General features: G+C 37.2%; 1 protein-coding gene across 2 annotated transcripts in view; it reads right to left on the reverse strand.

The window, feature by feature from the left end:
* Positions 1-15976, reverse strand: part of PLAGL1 (PLAG1 like zinc finger 1) — a 56415-nt gene extending 40439 nt beyond the window's left edge. For both annotated transcript variants that reach the window (XM_040238613.1, XM_040238611.1), the window contains exons 1-3: positions 15656-15976; positions 11281-11350; positions 4244-4287 (exon numbers count right to left, since the gene is read on the reverse strand). The gene's annotated coding sequence lies outside the window, so the exon portion shown is untranslated. The remainder of the gene's footprint in view (positions 1-4243; positions 4288-11280; positions 11351-15655) is intronic.
* Between the last annotated feature and the right edge of the window lie 5324 nt (positions 15977-21300).

Below are 21300 nucleotides of genomic sequence, written 5' to 3' on the forward strand. Positions count from 1 at the left end.
GCCATTTTTAAAAATATCTTTCTTCTGTTCCCCTTTTCCCTTGGATACTCTAAGTATACATATATTTGGCTGTGTAAAGTTATCCCACAGCTTACTGATGGGCTTTTTCCCCCAGGCACTGTGTGTGTGTATTTTATATAATTTATATTGCTGGGTCTTCAAGTTCAATATCTAGTCTGCTGTTAATCCTGCCCATTGTATTTTTCATTTCAGATGTTTGTTGTCTCTAGAAGAGACAGTTTTATAGCTCTCATGTCTCTCCTTAACAGATTAATGCTTCCTCTATTATCTTGAACATACAAAACTAGCTTTAATCATAGTTCTAATATTTTCATTTAGTGAATATGTTTATTAAAATCTTATTAAATAAAAGTCTGGTTATTAAATTTGTTTATTAATAGCTGGTTATTAAATCTGTTTCATTTCTGAGTCCATTTTGTTGACTGAATTTTCTAACCACTGAAATTTCCTGTTTCTTTGCATATCTGGTAAATTTTGATTCAATGCTAGATACTGTGTACTTTATCTTGTTAGGTACTGGATTTATGTGTTTCTTTAAATATTCTTGAGCTTTGTTCTGGGCTGCATTTGAGCAACTAGAAACAATTTGACCCTTCATTTATTTAATGTTTTGGCCATACCATGTAATATATGGGATCTAAGCCTAACCAGGGATTAAACCCATGCCCCCTGCAATTGAAGCACAGAGTCTTAATCACTGGACCACCAGGGAAGTTCCACAATTTGACCCTTTGAACCAGGAGTCCACAAATTATGGTCCATAAGTCAAATCTGGCTCACAGTCTATTTATGTAAATAAAGTTTTATTTTAGAATACAACCACCCCCATTCATTTACATATTGCCTATGGCTGCTTCATCATTACAATGGCAGAGCTAAGTAGTTGCAAGAGGTCATATACGCCTGCAAAACCCAAAGTATTTTCATTTGGCCCTTTATTAAAAAAGTTTTATGATTCCTCTTTAATGGCTTACTTTTAAGATTTTTCAGGTAGGAACAGAACAACCTTTTGTCTAGGATTAGTTCTACCTCACCACTGAGGCAGTACTTGGGAAGCCTTTTCCCAAGACTTGGGGAGTTCTCTCCTAAGCATGCACTAATCAGTACTTAGCTCAAAACTCCAGGGGAACCTGCTAGAGATCTCCAGAACTCTCTCTTTGTGTAACTCTCCTCTCATCCTCTGTCCTGAAAATTCTAGCTGCCTCAATCCCCTGAATTCCCAGTTCTATCATCTCAATTCAGGGTGACTACTGAGCTGTGTTTGGGTTCTCCTCTCACACTGTGTCCTTGGGTACATTTGTTTCCTTTATCTCATGGTTAGCTGTCTTATGCCATTTGTCATCCAAAGTCTGAAAATCTTTTGTTTCACACATTTCATGGAGTTTTGTTTGCTTTGATAAGGCAGGACAGTAAATTCAGTTCCTGTTCCTACATCAGGTTTCAACTCCTTACATTTACATTAGTGCTTTATATTTACAAATTAAGTACTGACAAATCTAAATTATCTCATTTCATCCTCTTTATACTGCTAAAATGTAGATATTACAAAAAAATGCAAAAAATTGTCTGGGGTCATATTATAGAGCAGTCCGTCTCTCCTAGTTATTTTCTCTTCCATAAATATATATAATTTTTCAAAATTTACTATACGTAATGATGTAAATAATAAAAGATTGTCTTCTGTACAAAGTATACTATAAAATAATTTATTATGAGCATCTCACACTTATAATACACCAAGCAAAACTGGATTAAAGAATTATTATTATTTTTTTAAGGAGTAATACATATTAATATCTTTTTATTGTTTTTTAATTTTTTTTAACTTTATTTTGCTTTACAATACTGTATTGGTTTTGCCATACATTGACTTGAATGTTCCTTCACTGGGGTTTTGATTAAAGAATTAATAGTTACTGAATGCTGCTAATGGCTAGGTCTATCACCTCAATTAATCCTCATAAGCCTCATAATTATTATTACTGCAATTTTACAAAAGACAAACTGTGACTAAGAAAGCTTCATTAGGTTGCTTATAGCATACTCATTGGAATCACAGCCAGAATTCAAGCCAGGCTATGCCTGGTTGGAAAACTTGTGCTATCCACCATGCTGTCTGCTCTCTAATTTACAGCTCTTAAAAAGGGCACTTATGGAACTAAATTCTGATAGAACACTAAATCTTCAGCAACAACATGACATTAGGAATCATTTACTAAAATTATCAAGATCTATTCATTTTTACCAAAGAATTTCTAATCAAATAAGCACTGAAAAGAAAGTGAAGCATATTCTCGGAACAAATTTCATACCTAGTTTTTCTCCCAGTCATCCTTAGAAATATACAGGTGATGGACATTTTCATTACCTTTTTTTTTTACTTACCTATCTTTGTGGTCAGGAGACAACAAGAGAAGGTTGTATTGGGCAAAGTCAGTAACTACTACACAATCCATTTCCATCCCACTTTCCCATCTTTGTAAACCAAACACACAAAAATGCCCACCCTCATGGAGTTCATCTTCAAGTAAAAGGGAGAACAACAAGTAAAATGTATACAAGAAAGTGGTTAAGAAAAATAAAGTACTGTAGGGAAGGAAAGTACTAGAGGTATAAGGCAGGGAGAAACAGGGGTAATTTGAAATAAGCTAGTCAGAGAAGGCCTCGATGAAGCAATGACAGTTTTGTGAAGATCTGAAGATAAGAAAGCAAGTCATGTGGCTATTTGTGGGAACAATACCTGCAAAACCCCAATGAAGGAACAAGAATATTGGTGTGGCTGAAGCAGTGAGTGAGGACAAGCAGGGATAGGTTGGGTTAGATCAGAGGTAATGGGGGCCCATATCATGTAAAAGTTGATAAGCCTCTGTGAAGAGAGGCACTGGAGTCACTGGAGCAGAAAAGTAACATGATCAGACTTAGGAGTTTTAAATAATTTATCTGGCTGTCATCTGAAGAATGGATTATAAGGGGAAAGCATAAAAGCAGGGAAGCCAGTTAGGAGGCTATTTTAATAAGATGAAGGCTTGAACCAGTATGGTAGTGAAAGACGTGGCAAGCAGCAGTCATCTTCTGGATATATTTTAGGTAGAGTTGACAGTATTTCCTGATACAGGGGATGACTAAAAAATGTAATGATAGTGTCATAAAGACTATGTGAGCAACTGGATAAATGCAGTTGCCATATACTGAGACAAGGAAAACTAATGAAAAAGTTTGGCTGAAGTAGAGAGTATTTGGAGAAGGCAATGGTACCCCACTCCAGTACTCTTGCCTGGAAAATCCCATGGACTGAGGAGCCTGGTAGGCTGCAGTCCATGGGGTTGCTGAGTCGGACACGACTGAGCAACTTACTTTTACTTTTCACTTTCATGCATAGGAGAAGGAAATGGGAACCCACTCCAGTGTTCTTGCCTGGAGAATCCCAGGGATGGGGGAGCCTGGTGGGCTGCCGTCTCTGGGTCACACAGAGTCGGACACGACTGAAGCGTCTTAGCAGTAGCAGCAGCAGAGAGTATTAGCCATTTAATACTGTAAATGTTTTCAGTGATAGAGGAAATAATTCATTTCCCAGGTTAAAAATATTTATTCGAATCTATCTCAAATGTTTAGATTTCAATGAATTAAAAAAAAAAACTACCACGAAACAGGAGATCTTCATGTTTTTCTTCCATATGCTACAAAGAAAAAGTTATCGAACAGAAATATAGCTACTCCAAATGATAAAATGAGAATAAAGCTAAATGCTCCCAATCTGCAGTTCTCCATTCATTTCTTCTATTTGACAGATTTTCACAGATAAATGAAATAGAATTTGTTATACCTCATTAGTCAAACCATTCACATTAATGGCTTTCTCCTGGGGTGCTGTGCCCCTCTTACCATCTGCCACAACAATGTGAAGACTGTGATGCCCAACAGGATGGATGTATGTACAACCTCAGATCCATGGATGGCATTTTGCCCCTGCTAATCATAACCCTGATAGGAAGTCACTCCAAAGAAACAGATGGCTCTAGCCCAAGATGTGTAATTCAAACTTTCTCAAAAACAATTATCACCTAACAGTATCAGAAAAAGTGAAACCATCCTTAAAAAATAAGAACCAAGTAATAAAAAAAAAAGTTTTGCTCTAAAAGTTCTCTAGAAAAAGATTTTCATGTAATTAGAAAATATAAAAGGTTGGAGGTGAAGGACAGAAAAAATTAAAATACCAACTTACAAAAGCCAATGATGACTATGTTCCCTCGAGTAGGCAGGGAAAACCTAAAAACAAAAATAAAAATTATTAGTTCTATATAGTAGTTGTGTGCACATTTTAAATTGTACCTTTACTGAGATAACTGCAAATTCCACATGAAGTTTTAAGAGAGATCTTAAGTGTCCTTTACTCAGCTTCTCCAGTGGTTAACATTTCACAAAACTAAAGTACTATATCACAATCAATATACACGTGTGTGTGTGTGTACATACATATATATTATACAATATACTGGTCTCTTGAGATTTCCCCAGTTTCATTTTACCGATTTGTAGTGTATTTAGTTCTACAGAATTTTATCACCTGTGAACTCACTGATCCCTTCTACAGCCAAGACACTGAACAATTCATCAACACAAGTTTCTCTCAGGTCATCCTTTCATAAGCATACCTATCTTTTTTCCTACAACCTCCCTCTGTCCCTAACACTAAAATAACATTCACTTGTGAATAATCATTTCACTCATTATGTGTTGAGTCTACTATGTAGTTATATGTCAAATCATAAATAAAGAATTCTGTCCTTCTGCATTAAAGAGTAAGTTTCAGTTTAAGGCAGAAATTCTCTAGAGAGATGTTTTTTCCTTGTTACCGTAACATACACTACTCGTTTCAAAAATCAAAAGGTAAAAGGTAAGCTAAAGTAGGGTCTGCACTCAAAGATTCCACAATTTCAATATTTATTTTAAAGTATCCTTTTTAGAGCAGTTTTAGGTTCACGGTAAAAATGATGCAAAGGTGTTTTTAATTTCAAATTTCTATTTGTCTATTGCTAGTATACAGAAAAGCAACTGGCTTTTGTATAATAAAATCTGTATCCTACAATGTTACTGCAATTATTTATTGGTTTTGGTAGCAGGGTAATGCTAGCCTCACAGAATGAGTTTAAAAATATTCCCTCTATCTTTTGAAAGTAATTATAGAGAATTGGCATAATTTCTTTTAAATGTTTGGAAGAATTCACCAGTAAAACCACCTGAGCCTGGTGCTTTCTGTTTTGGAAGGTAATTATTTGAATTATTTAATTGAGAAATCATCTTCAATTATCTATTTCTTCTGTGTTTTGGCAGACTGTTTTCTTTAAAGAGTTGGTCCATTGCATCTAGGCTATCAAATCTGTGGGCACTGAGTAGTTTACTATATTCCTTTATTATCCTTTTAATGTCCAAGGGATCGGATGTCCCCTCATTTCTGATATTAGTAATCTGTATCCTCCCTCTTCTTTGTCTCATTAGAGACATCAATTTTACTGATCTCTCAAACAAAACCAATTTTGATGTCATTGATTTTTTTTCTATTGACATCCTATTCTCAATTTCATTGATTTTTCTGCTTATTCTTTTCTGCTTACTTTAGATTTAGTTTGCTCTTCTTTGTCTAGTTTTTTAAGGTAGGAACACAGGTTAATGGTTCTTCTTTCCTAACATATCCATTTCCTTCTAAGCACTTCTTTCTCTGCAACCAACACATTTTGGTAAGTTTTATTTTCATTTAGTTTAAAATATTTTAAAATGCCCCTTGAGATTTTTTTTCCTTTGACCTATGTATTATTTATATGTATGTTATTTAATCTCCATATATTTTGAGGATTTCCCAGATGTCTATTATTTCTATTGTAATTTCATTATGGTCTGAGAGCAGACACCATATGATTTCTATTCTTTTAACTGTGTTAAGATGTGTTCTCTGGCCCTAAATGTGGTCTATCTTGATCAATGTTCCATGTGAGTTTGAGAAGAATGCCAGTATCCTTTTCAGGTAAGACTCCTGTTCAAGGTTGCAGACTGATAACTTCTTGTATTCTCACATGGCAGAAAAAAAAATAAAAAGGTGGCTAGTTCTCTGGCCTCTTCTCATAAGGGCGCTAATCCCACTCACAAAGGCTCAACCCCTCGTGATCTAAATACCTCCCAAAGCCCCATCTTCAAATATCCCCACACTGGGTGTAAGAAATTCAACATATAAAATTTGACTGGATATAAACATTTGGTCCATTGTAATGAACTTTTATAGACATGAAGACAATTTAGTCATTTCTGAAAGACCTCTCTCTACAAAATCTCACACCAAAACAACAAGAGCTAGGGGAGAAAGCTGGGTAGACTACTCAAACCCTATATAACTTGGTAATCAGAGAGCTAACCAAATAATTATGGATACCTTGACTTACTTGGACAGCCACAAGGCAGCTCAGTGTAACTACAGAGTGCTCAGGTAATATTAAAAATGCAGCAAAACAACACAGTGGAAAGGCTACTGCAGGAGAAGTGGGGTCTCACAGCTAGGGAGAGTGACATTACTGTAATTCTGTCAATTCAGACTCAGCTGCGTTCCATAGCCTCCACAACAACTCCAGAATCTTCCCACATCTTATTATGTACACTTTTGCCACTACCTTCCAAATGAAATCTCATTTCCCACACTTGCAGATACAGCTCTCTCTGCCAACATCCCTACGTCATGCTTCTTGAGAGAGAAAAGGAAAAATTACTGAACGGAGCATCTTATCTTCCCAATGCTAAATCTACAAACTACCCTTCCTAGCACAAAGACCAATCCCAGCTCTCCATCCAAAGCTTTCTCTCCATGATTATCCTCTCCCTTTCTACTAAAGGTGCTTTTCCCCAACATACAATCATGCTCTGGTATTTAATAAACAAAATTTTCACTGACCTCGAATTGCGTTCTAGGTTCCACTGGGTTTCCAAACTAACTTTCTCAAATCAGCTTAACAGAAAAGAATTGAAAACCGGTAATCCCCATTTCCTCACCTCCCATTCACTTTCCAACCTATTCCCTTGGCTCTTATCTCCAACACTCTATCAAAGGATCCTTATCAAGGTCCCCAAAGCCAATTCTCATTATCCTCATTTAAAAAATCAAGACACTGAAGCTCAAGAGAGATTATTAAGTTGAGAGAGTAAAGATACTTACCTTCCCCTGGAGATAAGCAAGAGCCCAGGGCTGCCCCAAAGCACCCTTTACAGGATATTAGACTGAGGTCTTTATCGTCCAGCGACTCCCACCTCTTTCCTTCCTCATGTCACCTTCCCTATATTAAATATCTGATTTATTCCTTGAAATACCCCATTGCATTTCATCATTTTAATAGAGAAAAAGTCTTTGCTTAACCTATGAATATGTTCTGTGTAGGCCACTTAGTGTATACTATATTGGTCACAACAACCTGAGAATAGGTGGTTTTATCCCTTTTATACAAGAGAATTTTGGCTCAGAAAGAATAAAAACTTTTCCAATATCAGACAGTTTATTAAGAAGTAGAGCTAACATTTGACCTCATCACCCAGATTCTGCACCCCAAGCTGACTGCCCTTCATGATGGTTAGATCTCAGAGTTTCTTAGTTGCTATTACATGGTAACAAGAAGTCACTCACAAGGAAGTACATACTACTTGGTTACCTCTAAAGTTCAAAAACAGACAAAACTAATCTACAGTGATGGAAATCAAAAGAGTTTACTTCTAGGGGAGGTACTGGCTAGGAAGTGAGAGAATTTTCTCTTTCTGGATGGATATAATATTGTCTGTCTTCATGCAGTGATTATACAGGTGACATACATTTTTAAAAATCATCAAGCTGTATATTTAAGACTGATACACTTTATACATTTCCCCTACCCAGGTAGTATTTCATACCTCAGCAGAAAAAGTAGCATACTGTTAATGTAAGTGAAGCAATTTCAATGTTGTGTTTTATTAAAAAAAATACATCTGTTTAATAATTTTACTTAACTATTTATTTTTAGTACCAAGGTGGGCTGACATAGAAGAAATACCAATAACTTTTGAATCAGACAAACCAGTTTTGCCACTTACTAACTATACTGTTGTCAGGCAAGTTTCTTAATCTCTTTGATACTGAGTTTCTTCACAATTTAAAACTGAGACAATACTACTTACTTTGCAAAATTGTAGCACAATTATAGTAGGTATTTAACAGTGGTAGCTATTTAGCAATAGCTCTTTGTATGTAAGTATCACAGCAGGTACAAGAACCCTATCTCTAAGAACCTGACCAACTGGAAGTGACATTGAGATATAAAGATTAATGATGAAAGGGAAGAATTTAACAAGGGCTATGGATTACAAATTACAGGGTTCCTATCTAGCTAGTAGGATTGTGGAGTGAGTGTTCTCTGAACAGAGCCTGAAATTTTTCAGGAAATTCACTTAAGGCTGAGGAAATTGCACAAAGATAAAGCATAGCCTCATATACAGTGCAGTGACTTCAGATTTTAATGAGCAGTTAATATCAGTTGTGTCACTGGTCTAATTCTGAGTGGCAAGACTATAAGGCTAGAAAAGCAACCTGGAACTAAATAAACGACCACTGTCAGGCTAAGAAGTCGAGAACCTGTTTTTTTCCTGAAGTCCTGGGATGTACTGAAAGAAAATCCCAAGGGAATGACCCCAGTGGTTATTACACATGATAGGGAAGGAAACTCTCAATATGGAGGGAGGGTAAATAATCGTTCAATATTAAACTGTACAGCAAAGGATGGGAAGAACTAGGAGCTGAACTCAGGCAGTCTGGCTCCTGAGTCAGAATTCCAATAAAAATAGAAAGAATAAAAGAAATGGAAAACCACCACTAGAATACTACAATAATAACTGCTACAGGCAAGGTCAGTTAAATACTAAAACAGTGGATAAGACTTTTAAAGAGAAACAAGGCATTTACACAATCTCAAAATGAATCCCTCAATATATTTATTAATTATTATGGTAGTTTTAATATATACTCACAAGTCATTTGATATTTTTGCCTCTCTTTACCTTGAATGTTAAGTTGCTTCTAACAGAAAGAGTGTAAAAAACGAAAAATAGACATGTTACAATGGAGAAGCCTGGGAGATGCTACTTAAACTATGTGATCAAGATTAACGTGTTGATATGGATATCATGTGTCCTCAGATATGATGCAATAAGGATACAATATTTCTTTGGTATGCTTCTTTTGAAGTCCATAACCTCAGTCTAATTGTGAGAAAACATCAGACAAACCCAAACTGATGAACCCTGTATAAAATACTTGACCAGTACTCTTCAAAAATGGCAAGGTAATGAAAAACAAGAAAAGACTCAAAACCTATCATGGATTAGAGTAGATTAGGGAGACATGGCAACTAAATGTAATGTGGTATATGGATTATATCCTGGTAATGTGGTGTATGGATTATATCCTGGAACAGATTGGTGGAAAAACTGGAGAAATGTCTATAGTTAATAGTATTCTGCCAACATTAAATGCTTAATTTTGGTAAATGCATCATGGCTATGTAATCTGTTAACATTAGAGGAAGCTAGGTGACACATATACAAGAACATTCTATACTATTTTTGCAACTTTTCTGTAAATCTAAAATTATTTCATAATAAAAAGGGTTTTAAAATTTTGATACACCTTTGTGAAAACAAATTTCAGTAAACTAGAAATAAAAAATTTCTTACTTTGGTAAAGAGTATCTACAAGAGAATGTCCAGTAAACATCATCCTTAAAAAAGAGATACTCTCCTCTAGGATTAGGAAAACGCAAGGATGTCCATTTCTAACATTTTTGTTAAAGTCTGTTCCAAGTTTTCTAGCCAGTGCAATAAGGCAAGAAAAAAAAAAAAAAGGAACAGAGATTAGAAAGAAAAATTTAAACTTTTTTAATAGATGACATGATGGTACATTTAGAAAATTTGCAACAATCTACAAACTAGGACTTCCCTTGAGGTCCAGTGTTAAGACTCTGGGCTTTCGCTGAAGGGGCATGGATTTTATCCCTGGTCTGGGCATTAAGATTCTGCATGCTGTGTGGCAGAGCCAAGAAATAAGGGGGATAAAAAGGATCTACAAACTACCAGAACTGAAAAGTGAATTTAGCAAGACCCAAAAGTGAGGACTAAAAGTATAAAGCTTCTACAGGAAACAATAAGTAAATGTCTTCAGGATCTTGATGGAGGGCAACAATGAAGGTAGAAGAAAATTCTGTGGACAGGATACAAAAAAGTACCTTATACCCTTTCTACCCTCCCACCCCCCAAAAAACACTGATACGTTGGACTTCAAAAAAAACAGATCTGCTCATCCAAAGGCACTATTAAAAGGATAAGAGAGGTAGAAAACATATGCAAACATGTACCTGATTAAGGTTTCCTATTCAAAACACATAAGGAGTTAAAAATCACTAACAAAAGATAACCTAATTAAAGTAAGTGGGCAAAAGACCTACGTAGACACTTCACAAAAGAAATTGGAATGGCCAAAAAAGATATAAAAGGATGTTCAACATTATTGTTATTCATGGAAATGCAACCAACTTACCCAAAGACCATCAGTTCAGCTCCCTGGTACATATCCAAGGGATAAGAGTATATATATTCACCAATGGCAGTTTCAAGAACATCTATGACAATTTTATTTATAATGGTTGAAATCTGAAGACAACTCCTATGCTTATCAACAGGAAAAAAGGTAAATAAATTATAGTGTATGCAATGTTATAGAAGAGGCATCACCAAACTTTCTCTGCAAAGGATCATATAAAATATAGGTTAGGCTTTGTGAGCCATATGGTCTCTGTTATAACTACCCAACTCTGCTCAATGGACATGGCTATGTTCAATAAAATCTCATATATGAAAATATATTATGGGTTGGAGCTAGCTCATAGTTTGCCATCCCTTGCAACTTTTACATGCAAGCCATACACTTTATTCTTATGTCTTCATTGTTGGTAAATTACAGCTCAATTTGAAGAAGAAGAAAAAAAAATTAGACAAAGTTCAGAATACAGATCTGAAGAAATTACCTAGAATTCAACATGAACAAAAATGTATAATATATAAAAGGTATGTTAAAAGAGATGGACGACAGAGTGACAAAGTCTAATAGAAGTCTAATCAGAGTTCTTAAAGAATGGGGAAAATGGAGGAAAAGCAATACTGAAAGACATAAAAGGTAAAACTTTTAAGAAGTGATGAAAAACAAACCTTAGAGACAGGAACACAAAAAATCCAGGATCAATGAAATGTCCACACCGAGACACGTTCTGTCACAAAGCTGTAGAGAACAAAAGAGATCTTAAAATCAGCCAAAACAAACAAGTTACCAACAAATAACAGTTATTTGAACTAACTGTAACATTCAAAGTAGAAGTCACTGGAATGTCACCTTCAAAGGGCTGAGAAAGATACTGCTGGCCGGGAAATAAATGTCTAACAAAACTATCAATTCAAAAATGAATGCAAAATAAAGCCATTTTCAGATAAAGTTTGCCATCAACTGTCCCTTAATAAACAAGCTTCTAAAATACAGGTTTTAAGAAGAGAACGATCTGAGGTGCAAGAAGGAATGACAAATCATGAAAAAAAAAAAAAAACAGTAATGCCAACATTTATAGGAGAAAAAAAATCAAGATGGAACTAAACTCTGGAAGACAACATTTAAGCTGGGAGATTAAATGGTTATCAAGACAACTTATGCTTCTTGATTTATTTGTAAAAGGAAAAAAATTGATAAATTTCAGATTAAGTTGGTACACTAAAATTTTGAATGACACCACTAAAATAAATATGTGATTTTCATACTAGTGGAGAGGGAAGAAAATAGAGTAAGAAAAAATCCAAAAGGTAGCAAAGAAGAGGAAAAAAAAAAAAAAAGATAGGACAAAAACAACCATAAAAGATAATGCTAACGTTCATCTTAAATGCATCAGTTACTACGTTAAATTCAATTGGACTGAAGATCCAGTTAAAGGACAGACTGTCAGAGTGGATTAGAGAAAACTATCAGGTTTTACCTGTGAAAGAGATATTCTAAGCAAATGCTAACTAAGAGAGAGGTGTGACTAGGATATTATAAAACAAAATGGATCTTAAGGTAACAGGCATTTGGGTGAGGAGGCATAGACCACCACTACAGAATGACAAAAGATCTAATACACAGAGAATAAAAAGAAGTACGCACTCTTCTTGTATGCGTGTAACGTGTATGTACCTTCAACTTTTATAAAGCAAAGTTGACAGAATTGCTAAAAGAAACTGAGAAAATTCATTATTTTATTGTGACATTTTTATTATACCAATCTCAGTAATTAAACAAACCAAAAATTAGCAAGGTTAAAAAAGATTTGAACATTACAATTTTTATGCCTGACCTAAGACATATATATGTGTGTGTTCATTTACTTATATACCTACCTTGCCCCAAAAGTCTGTGAATATATATTCTTCTCAATCATTCAAGGAGCAGTTGAAAAACTAACCGTGCGGCCACAAAGCAATTCTTAAATTTCAAAGAACTGGTAGCACAGAACCCTAATTTGCTGACTACATTGCAAGCTTTAAAAAAAATCAATAACAAAAGGATAACTCATAAAACTTTCCACATTTGAAAAATGAAAATACTTCAAAAATCTCATAGGAAAAAGAAAAAAATCATAATGAAAAACGTTTTTAATTCTTAGAACTGAAAAATATACTATACATAAGACATAAGTAAGGAAAAAATCTATAGTCTTTGCCGGAAGAGACAAATAAATGACCAGAGAATCCAGAAATGAGCCCAAGTATTTCTGGAAATATGTATATGAGAGAGGTGGTACCGCAAACCATTGGTAATGTGCATGGGAAAAAGCAAACAAATAAATATGTTCATTTACGTATACATATATTTATCAGATAAATTAAAGAAATGTGAAAAACGCAAACTTTAAAACTTTTAGAAAAAACTTTCAACATATATTTCCTTAATAATAAAGAATATCTTAAGACACAAAAGCACAAAGAAGAAATTGCCTGCAGTTTATGCAACCGAAGGGCCTGTATCTTGAACTGTTTTCCAACAGAAATTTCTGCAGTGATGGAAATGTTCTGTTATATAATACAGCATAATATAAAGTAATACAGCATAATAAAATATAAGAGCCACTAGTCACATGTAGTTACTGAGCACTTGAAATGTGGCCTAGAGTGACTGAGGAACTGAAATTGTTGAAGTAAATATAACAAACAGCATGTTAGCATTTTAAACTCCTTGTAGAAGATGTTACATTTTCATATACTTTTCAGTATTCAATTTTTTTGTATAAAGAATTTGATTTTAGCTTACATTACTATATAAACTATAACTTCAATTTTGTAAAAATACATAAAAGTTGCTTTCTAGAAAGCAAGCACACTAAAACGTTCACAGTACTATCTGTGAATGATTTTTATTTTCTTCTAAATATTAACAAATTATTAAAGATATAAAACATATAAAGAATTTAATGAACACTGATATATCCACAGAGTTTATGAAATAAAATATTATTAATATTCTTTAAATTCCCTAAGTACCTCTCTCTGGTCAGGACTTCTTTAAAGGAAAGCTGGGAAGCTTCAGGTTTCTTCATTTTGTGAAGCCCATGTTTTAATATACTTTCAGGAAAATTTAACATACAGACATATGTAGCACTTGACAAAGAGTTATAAAGTAAACACCCATGTAACTACTGCCGAGGTCAGGAGATACACCATTTTCAGCGTCTCAAAACCTGCCCCGGGCCAAAACCTCACAGTGTGTTCCTTCATAGTCACCCCTAAGAGATGACCACTAACTTGATTTTTATGGCGTTAATTGCTTTACAATTTTTCTATACAGTTTTTAATGTCTACATATGCACCCCTAAACCACACCTTTATTTCATTGGGTTCTGAATTTCATGTAGATGATATCATACAGTCTTCTTCAGCAACGTTTTTTTTTTCTCAACGTTATTAAGATACATTTGTATTAAGACACAAAACTACTTTATTCACCACTGTACTGGGTGGGCTCCATTTTAGGACTGGAGTATAATTTATCTTCCTCCTTGAGATGGACACGGAGGTTGCTTCCAAGCTTCTGAGTTTTACAAACAACACCATAGCCAAACTTCTTGTACACGTCTGCTTGTGTATATGTATGAAAATTTATCTAGGGCAGTGGCTTTCAAACTTTTTCGACCATGACTCATCCTAAGGAATGACGTTTTACATCATGACACACATCTGTGTGTGTGTATAAAACTGAGAGAAGGAAAAAAAAAAGTTTCATGAAGCAAATACCCTATGACCTGAGACACATTCTGATGATTTTCTATTCTCTGTTAGTTCTCGTTTTACAAATTCTGATCACTCGCCACTTAATTGTTTTCATGACCCACCAAATGGGTTTCAATCCGGTAAAAACATCACGGCTACAGGATAAATACCTAGCAGTGGAACTGCTGGGACGTGAAGTCCGGACATCGGACGTTGTCAACTTTTCTAGATCCTTAACTTTAAGTAAACGTTCTTATCTAATTTACCACTCTATAATTTCAGGGCTAAAACTGTGAAGCATCAGCTCGTTTTATCTTTTCCTTTGGTCGTTAAACAGTATTAATCACTTACCATGTGCTAAGTAGTCACTGGGCTCCGAGCGAGACTGATGGGTATTAACACGCGAGGTGGGCAGAGGGAGGACATAGGGACCAGGACCTTAGTGAGGTCCCAGAAAGCTCACAGGAGGGGCCTCCGATCCTGCCTGGGGAGGGAGGGGTTAGAGAAGGATTCCTGGAAGAAGGAGGACCTAAGCTGAGTGTTTCTATTTTTAATTTTTATTGGTTTCCTAAAACATAAAAGTAACACATTTGTTGAAGAAGAAGGAAAAAAAAAAAAGGAATCAAAATTACAGGAGTATATTAAGAAGTAAAAATCCCCGGCACTACCCTGAAAGTTTGATGCTGAGCATAAATAACCAAAGTTGCGTTATCAGTTATCCTAATCATCTAGGAAATTTTCAAGAGCCCGCATTTTAGAATCGTCTTCGATGCCTACCTGATAGGGTCCATAGGTCTAAATTTTGCATGAATCGAATCACATTTTCCATCATGGATGTAAACGCAAACATTTCATGTTTAGTCACATTATTACTTTGAAAAGACTTTCGCCCCCGGGCCCCCCCCCCCGCCCCCCCCACCCCACCCCACCCTGGCCTTTGAGCAAGGTTAGAGTACCAGGTTTCAAAAACCGAGTCTATTTACCGCAAATCAACTACACGCAAGCGTTTCAAAAAGTGGCATGAAGAACAGCCGAGGGGGAGAAGAATTCGTTCTCGGAGCCGAGCTGGCTTGCCCGGAGACAATTTGTCAAGAGTTTCACGCCGGGTCCCGAGGAGCCCGGACCCCCTCACGTACGCGGCGCGGCGGCACCGGCACACCCTCTGGAGCGCGGCACGGAGCCCAGCGCGGTGCCCGTTCCGCGGCAATGTTGCCGCCCCGCAGCCCCAGGCTGGCCGCGGCCCCTCGGTTCCCCCTCTCAACTCGCCTGGAGCGCGGCTGCGAGCCTCCCCACGACCTACCCTGCGGGGTCCGGAGCCCCCCGGAACTCAAGCGCGGCAGCTCGGGCGTGCCGCCTCCGCGGCCATGACGGCGACCCAGGGAAGCGCCCCGTGCGCCAAGGCCCCGCGGTCCGAGCGGCTGCAAGGAGAGCCGCCCCGTCCGCCCGTCTGTCTGTCCGCTCTCCAGGAGAGTGAGGCCAGAATCCGCCCCACACGGGCTTAAATCAAGGCTTGGGGCGGTACCGACGGGCTGAATGACAAATGGCAGATGCCGTGGGTTTTTGCCGCCCTCCGCGGCCGCGAGGATGGCTGCGCCGAGGAGGCCGCGCACAGGCGGAGCCCGGGAGCCGGAACGGCGCGGCCGCGGGGAGGGCGCTGGGGCCCCTGGCGGGGGCGTCACGTGGCAGGAGGAGGCCCCGCTGGGGAGCCAGGGGGTCGGCGGCCTGGGCGGAGGAAGAGGACCGGCGCCCAGACGCCTGGCCGATGGAGTCATCTGTATGGGGCTAAGCCAAGGTCGCCCAGGTGCAGAGCTGGCGCAGGTAGACCCGAACCAGCCTGGAGCCCCATACCGTAGTGGGGATGGTTCACTCAAGTTACCCCCAGGATGAACCGCCCGGAGCCAAATCAGAAATGAGAAACACGACAGATGCTAGGAGAATGCTGCCATAGGCCAAACTTACCTCCTCTCTCCGTGCTGCGTGGAAATCATGGCAGCCTAACTGTGCCCACTCGTCCTGAGTCAGGCAGTGTGCTAAGCACTTCACAGGTAAACACACAGAGTCCTCACGACCCCCTCCCGGCAGAGAAATACTCCTCCTCCCGGTCTCACAGCTGGAGACAACCAAGGCACAGAAAAGATTAGAAGGAAATTATTTTACAGTTATGGAATCATACTGGGTGTGCTTGAAGTCATTTTAAAATGGTCTTTGGATTGGAGAAACAAGCAAACCTCCAGCGGTTGCTTTCTTCCCTGCAAGATACACATTGCTAAAAGAGGCCTATAAGCATTAAGTAAAACGACTTAGAGAGGCAGTTCACTAGGTATTTCAGACTCTCTCGTAGCTCTGAAATATGTTAACAACATTGTCCACGTCTATCCATCTTCTCCGCAGTCTCCGGATTTCCATCGCTTGTATTACTTTCAGCTTTGAGCACTCAGCACATTTACAAGTGCCCGACCATCTTCTTCTCCCAGATGTTCACTCTTAATTCTATATTTAAATGAATTCAGTGTTCATCCTAACATATCCGTTCCTGAATTATTTTATTTCTTGAGGGACTGCTCTCTTTTTTCAAGCTGTTTTCTTAAGGAGTACTTATAGAGTAATGTTTTATCTGTTTATCTCTACACATTAAACAAACAAACAAACCAAAAACTCGGAGTGGGTAAATATTTTGGATTCACACCTCTCTTCAAAACCTAACAGAAAAAGAAGGCAATTTCTTCACTGATTTTTTAAATTAGGAAAGTATGATAACACATTCATAGACTTGGAAAATACAGGAACAAAGTTATATATAGTTCTACAATATATTATAATCGTTTTTAAGTAGATAAATTAAGATTTTTAGAGTTTTAATATCAAACTCTCAAAAATTAATAGAATGAATAGATAGAAAAGTAGGATATAGTAGACCTGAAAAGCACTATGAACCAATTCAACATAATTAAGATTTATATAATTTTCACACAGCAGCAAGATATAAATTCTATTCCCATAGACTATAAACCAGAAGACACTCGAACATATCCAGGAACAGAAAACAAGGTACAAAAATCTCACTGTTTAAAGATATTGAAATCATAACAGAGTCTGTTCTCTTATCACTGTGGAATCATGTTAGAAATCAATATCAAAAGATATTTGAAAATAATTCACATATTCTTAAGTGCAATGTGACATTTACCAAGAGACTTAACTATTGAAAGCCTCGATAAAGTTAAAAGACTGAAAAAAACAGAGGGTGGTTGAAGAGAAAATACTTCACTGATTTTTGACATTATAGATTTCTGTGGAGAGAGCTGAATCCTGTGTGATTTTCCCTGGGGAGTAATTTTATTTTTCTGCTTGGATAAAGAAAAGAATTCTTTATCATTAAAGCAGCTGTATATCCTTAATTGGGCTATATCTTAGTGTCAGTTTTTCTGTATCAATTCTCCCCCAATAGATAGTATGATCTTTCAACTTACGGATTTCATTCTTTTTAGTGTAGTATCCCATTCATATTATAGATCTGAATAAATTTATCTTTCATTCATTGGCCTTTTCTACTTCAGAGTCACCCGTTAGTCTTATATTTGATTTTTATTTTCTATATCCATCTTTTGATTTGCATTCATTCTGATTCTCTAAACAATTCTGGTCTTTGGTTTTTCTAGCTTATTGGATTTTAAAATCATGTTCTTTTGAAAAATTGATTTTCTTAGCAATGCAATTTCCTTTTTCATCACATTCTTGTCTTATCCTTGAGCTACTTCGTGGAATCATACTCTTTCTCTGGTGAGTCAAACATATGTAAGGAGTATAAATATCTGTTCCTTGGTTGTTTTTTCTTCCAGTCTTGCTTCTTCATCCACACAGTTTCCCTTGCTTCCCATTTATAACATGTTTACATAACAGCTATGTCATATCTTTTATCTTAACAACAGACCTTGTGTTTGCACTAACAGAGTGAATTCCCGGTGCACTTTCCTCTTCACCTGAGATGTGTTTGTCTTCCCTATCCAGAGCTTCAGTTTCAGGGCTGAATGTTATTTCTATCCATCCTTTCTGGGACTTGAGGGTTTCAGGAAGAAAGGGGACTGAGGAACTCAGATGGACGGTGAATACAGAGCCTTCTGTGGGAAAGTCAGCCATCACTTCTGAGGCTCCTTTAAGTCCTCACCAGCCCATTTTCAAGCCACTCAAGGGAATACTCCATGTCTATAAGCATCAATTCATTTGCCCGATTCAGCACAGTACTCCAGAGGGTGGCAAACTTTCTTGCTTTGGGCAAGACCCAACAGTGGTTTGTAAAGTTTCCCTGATGTGTCACAAGGACGCCACTTTCCCAGTTGGAGGATGTCTGTGAAAATTCTCAGACTTTGATCATCTTTTTCCTCAGTATGTCTTGCAGGAGAGTGGAAGGATATACACCACACATCTATCACAGAGTATTTGGTGTCTTTGCTTTGCCATCACTTCTCTCATTTTACATCACAAGGTTGTACTTCTTTCTTTGGTTGCTGTAGTTGAGGGATTTTGTTTTGTTTTTCTGCTTTCTTTTCTTTGTGTGGTCTAGGGTTTTTATTTATTTATTTTAGTGCTTCTTTGTCCCTTCTTTATCCCTAAGCCAGTCAATCCGCTTCTCTCTCTTGTTAGTAATGAAATATATGAAAAATCCTTTTTTCTCTTTTGGTTATTTCCACAAAGTTCTCTTTGAACATGAATATTGTGAGCTGGCAACTGTGATGCCCTCGTTTTCTCTAGATTTTCCCTGAATGACACGTGCCTTGGCGTTACAATGTGCCCCCAAAATTCTAGAGCAAAGGCTGTAAACTCAAATCGATATGGAGTTTAAAACAAAAAAGAGCAAGACTATGTTAAAGTAAAAAGAACATTTTTTTTGTATAAGGGGCAGATGCTTATACAAAGCTTATACTAGCTCAGGCCAGCATTGCCAAATGTATGCCATTTTCAGCCATGATATATAGTGTTTCAATATCAAATTCCTTAATTTTGGAAGCATTATGGAAGCTAACTAAATTTATCTCAAGGCCAAACTGAACCAGTGTGTCACCAGTGTGGTCCCTTTTGTAGAGAACTTATTCAGGATAAATCTTAAAAATCACCATTTGTCTCTAAGTATTTTGAGATACAGTTTTATTCTGATTCTTCAATGAGTTCCTAAAATGTCTTTAGCAAACATAAAGCTAGAAGATCCATGCTGACATATTTACAGTTTGAAACAACGTGTCAATACCCAACACTTTCACAAATAGGTGTTACTTGAGTAACAGCTTTGATCATACTACAATTAATATCATGAGAGCAGAGTTTATATAGATCATGACCACAGTAACAAAAGAGGAGGAAAAAAATATTTTTCAGTTGATGCAGAAAAGGTATTTGAAAAAAATCCAAAACCCATTCTTGTGGGGCAAAAAAAAAAAAAAGCTCAGAAAAAGAAAGGAACTTCTTCAACCTGATAATAGATGCATTTGTCTCCTATGGGTGCTACAATAAACTAACCATCACAAATTTGTGGCTAAAATGAGAAATGTATTCTCACAGTGCTGGAGGCCAGAAGTCCGAAATCAAGGTGTCAGCGAGGCTTCACTCCCTCTAGTGGCTCTAGATGTGAATCCATGTCTCGCCTCTTCCAGCTTCGGTAGCTGCTGGCATTCTCTGGCTTCCTTGGCTTCTGGCCACATCACTCCAGTCTGTGCATCTATTTTCACATTGCCTTTTCATCTGTGAGCGTCCTGTGTTTTTCCCCGTGTGTGTCTATCTTATAAGAATACTTATCTTTGGATGTAGGATGCACATGAATAAGCCAGGATGATCTCTCTTCATCTCAAGATCTTTAAATTATTACATCTACAAAGACACCCTCCTATTTTTCCCCCAAATAAGGTCACATTCACAGCTTCCAGGATTAGGATATAGATATATATTTTGAGAATTCATCTTTCAGCCCTCTTATAATATGCCAAATCACAGTACCTTTGTTGTGGAAACTGACAAGCTGACTTTAAACTTTACATGGGAATGAACCTACAAGAATGAAAATGAAAAAGCAGAACAAAGTTGGAAGACTTATACTATCTGATTTTAAGGCCTACTACAAAGCTACAATAATTAAGTCTGGATGGCATAAGGATAAATGGAACCATACGCTGAGTCTGGAAATAGACCTATACATATATGATCTATCGATTTTGGACAGAGATACAACATAATTCCACTGGAAAAAGAGAAATGGTATGGGAACTGGTTATCTGCATGGAGAAAAAAACTTACTTAACATCATATACAACTTAGAGTATTTGAAGAACTCATACAATACAAACAATAGTTGCTTTAGTCATGTCTGACTCTGCAACCCTATGGGAGCTCCTCTGTTCATGGGATTCTCTGGGCAAGAATAGTGGAGTGGGTTGCCATGCCCTCTTCCAGGGGATCTTCCCAACCCAGGGATCAAAGCTGTCTCTCTTATGTCCCCTGCATTGGCAGGTGGGTTTTTATCACTAGCTCCAGACTTAAAAACACACTTCACTAAAGAAGATATACGAATGGCCAGTAAGCACATAAATGACACTCGACATCATTTCCTCCATGACTAATGCCAATTAAAACCATAGTAAAATATCATACATACCAACTGGAATGGCTAAAGCTTAGAAGACTAACAATATCAAGTGCTGCCAATAAGGGAGAAAACTAGAATTCTCAGACATTGTTGATGGGAATATAAAATGGTACAACCACTCTGGAAAACTGTTTTGGGTTTCATTTAACATTAAACATACATTTACGACTTGACCCTGCAGCCCTATTCCTAGGTATTTATCCAAGAGAATTAATAATATGTCTACACAGACTTATACACAAATATCCGTGTTAGCCCCAAACTGAAAACAACCCCAATGTCAGTAGGAAAATGAGCAAACAGATGATCACCTC

The sequence above is a fragment of the Oryx dammah genome, unplaced genomic scaffold (genome assembly GCF_014754425.2).
Source record: "Oryx dammah isolate SB20612 unplaced genomic scaffold, SCBI_Odam_1.1 HiC_scaffold_4, whole genome shotgun sequence".
Classification (NCBI taxonomy): Eukaryota; Metazoa; Chordata; class Mammalia; order Artiodactyla; family Bovidae; genus Oryx; species Oryx dammah.